The sequence below is a fragment of the Seriola lalandi genome, unplaced genomic scaffold (assembly GCF_002814215.2).
Source record: "Seriola lalandi dorsalis isolate HSWRI2012SDOR001 ecotype SW California unplaced genomic scaffold, Sedor1 jcf7180002054464, whole genome shotgun sequence".
Classification (NCBI taxonomy): domain Eukaryota; kingdom Metazoa; phylum Chordata; class Actinopteri; order Carangiformes; family Carangidae; genus Seriola; species Seriola lalandi.
Genome location: NW_019525017.1, coordinates 838,693 through 842,122, shown reverse-complemented (window position 1 = coordinate 842,122; position 3,430 = coordinate 838,693).

The window sequence follows — 3,430 nt, the reverse complement described above, 5'->3', positions numbered from 1 at the left end:
ATCCCAGGTGTGCTGTAGCTGCTGGGATAAAAAGTTTCAGCGCTGTGATTTGAGCCTCTGTCATCAATATATGACTCTGCGGGTGTAAATCCTCAAAGATAGATAGTCGTTTTGTTGTGTTAAGGAACAAAAAAACATTCCAAAGTGTATGTTTTTTTGTTTTTTTTTATATATATCCAGCGTCAGCAGGTATGTTAATGTTTTCTAAATCACTAACCTTAAATATGGTCTTCAATCAGTGTGGTGTTGATGTTTTCTGTAGGTTTAAGTCTCAAGTATCTGGAGAAAAAGTATTCTTTGTCAGGCTCGGTGGTCAGCTTTCCGTAGTCATTTCCGTTCACAAAAGGGGTATTTACCTTCAATATGGTTTGCATAAGCTGTAAGGAGGCTCAGGGTGGGTCAGTAATTACAATGCAATTCAAAACCAGCCTTCCCTATTAGTAAAAGGATGTTTCTTCTCGCCAGTTGAATAATATAGAATGGGCATAAAGGGAAGTATGACACATGCCTTTTCTCTGGAAATTTTAAATGTTTGATATATGAAAACACAAACTGGATTTTAATGATCAAGCAATGTTTCTTTTTAAGGTATTAAAGAGATATTATCACTTAATGTCATTCCATTTCACTCAACAAGAGAGAGCTACGCATTTCTAAAGTACAACGTTTTGGGTAACACTATGGGAAATTCACTTGACAATTGTCCAGCCAATTACCATAGTATTACATTGTCTTGTTCATTGTGGTCTCTTTCAGTGTAACATGAACCATTCCTAAATGAGACTAAATGCCCTCTGATTCAAACAAGTTCATAGCAGTGTTCCCATGGGGTCAACCCTTGTGCACTTTGAGCTGAAAAGCATCCCATTTGGCTCTCCCTTTACATTCAGATCCTATTGACAAGTGCATGCAGGCAGGCATGCAACAACACATACACACACAGTCTCTCTCTCTCTCTCTCTCTCTCTCTCTCTCACACGCACATACACATAGAGAGAGAGAGAAACCTGCCCCTTTGAGTCTAAACCTCTATAGCCATATATGTCCATTCCCTAATTGGTGGTTCTTCTTTCAAAGGAGTGATTATGTGTGTATGTGTTTAGAGGCGTCCTCTCTGTGCAAGGTTTGATTCAGTCCATCTCCAATGCCAGAGGGGACAAAAGAGACACCCGTTCCTCCTCTCGGGCGAGGGGCCGTTGACACCAATAAACCCCCCCACCCACCCCCCACCCCTCCACTTCCTCCCCGGTGTGTTGGGGTTATGTCAGGAATGTTCTGGGTCCTATTGTCCCCTGGTGCTCTGTTTTTGGTAACCCATCACCAAGCATTCTCTGCTGCTCACAGTGCCTCCTCCCACCCTCTTACACACCAACACACACACACACACACACACATACATGAACACATGCACACACGCACGTCCACACCCCCCTGGGCTGTGTGTCCCCTGGTCCCTCACTCTGAATAGACCACCTCGGCTGAATACGACAGACAGGCAGGCGTCAGGACATCAGGTTCAGCAGCCCAAGTCGTGCATGGCGGCCCAGTGGGGAAAATAAAGCCAGTTATTTTCACCTGTTTGCTTCCCTCGCGCTCTTTGTCTAACAGGAGAAAGAAAATAAAACAATGGGCCAAGTGTTTTAGACTCCACTCTTAATGCCTACTCTGTCCTTTCAGTGGGATCGAGTACACTGCCCCCTTCACCCCTTTTATGGTAATCAGGATAAAAGGGAACATTAATTTGATACTCTTACATTGTTATATATTACTAATCTATCATGTTTATGGAGTCCTAGGAGTTATTCTGTAACGATTTCTATTCTACCCAACATGTCTCAAGTACTTATGTTAGTGCCTACATGTCCCACAATGCCTGACAGAGACCAGAGCTGAAGTTGTTGTATTCAGCTGTGAGCGGTAGCAGAGCAAGTTTCTCAAGTTTGAAGCAAAGCATTAAAGCCACTGTGTCCGAGAAAATCTCCAATATTGTGGCTTTAAGGCACCAATTCCTGAGTGTACAGCATCTTGTCGGCTCCACTGGCTTCAGATCTACTGAGTTTACAGTTAAGGCCTCTCCTTCTTCTACAATGGAAATTACCCTGCATGGTGATTTCCCTGACCAGAGGCTACACTGGAAATGCTGTACGCCAACACAATTTTTTACCCATTCATCAGCAGCAGCAGACAATTTGCGACACTAGACAACAAAATGGAAAACTGTTTCACCGGATGGACTTTTTGCTCTGAGGCTCCGAGTGGGTACGTGATATTTGCATTTTCTATTATTTTTCTGTTATTATTTTCTATTTCCATGTAAATGTCACTTCTCTCTTATCTGTCTCATCTCACCAAGATTCGTGTAAACAAGTTGAAATTCAGGTACAGAAACAGAATAAAAAAACACACAGACATAATAAAAATGAAAATACAATTACACACGAGCTGCGACTTAAAAAACATTGTTATCAAACTCCTCTACACCCAGCTGAAATGTATTGCTCATCGTTCTTTGGGAGCAGCTACTTCACTTGTTGCTCAAGCACTAACTTAATTAAATAACCATATTGCTCAGGGGACAAAAGATTAATTAAATGGAATTTTTTTTGTGTGTGGAACCAGTCATGAAGAAACTGAGCAGAATTACTGAGGATCGACATAGACCGTCTTAAATTGATTTCATTACATGGCTCAGCTGCTGACGTGCAATCATGACCCATGACCCTGCTGTCTATCCCTATCAGGCGCTGCAGTTTTTTTTTTTTTTAGGTATGTGTGATTATGTTCTTGCAGAGTACATGTTGCAAGGAACGAAAACCAAAGCAAAGAACAGGACAGTGAACACTAAAACAAAGCAACTTTCAATAGCCATGAAGCCATTGGTCAGTTAACCGGTTCCCCACATCTCTTTTGCAAATGTGACGATGAAGGAGTTGTCTGCCGTCAGAAATCCCGCCTGCCTTTCATCTGCATAATCTGTTTAATCTAAGTACACTTCATCATCTCCCTCAATCTCTCTCTCTCTCTCTCTCTCTCTCTCTCTCTCTCTCTCTCTCTCTCACACACACACACACACACACACACACACACACACACACACTCACAAACCTGCTCACACGTACTGTACACACATTCACAAATCTTTTTGGTTGCCACATGTCTCACACACACACACACACACACACACACACACAACCATTCATTGCAAGCCCTTCGTGCATTCATTCAGCCTCTCATAGCACACATACTCTTCCCCCTGACCTTATTTTTAGCTTCATGTGATCCATTCACTCCAATCACAGAGGAGGTAACATCGCATTCTGATGCTGCTGCTTCCTTGTGTCACCTGGCTGCATTAGAGCTCACACTACTGCCAAACCCCAAATACCAGAGGTTTGATTTGTTGTTTGGTGGTGGTGGCGGGGTGGTGGTG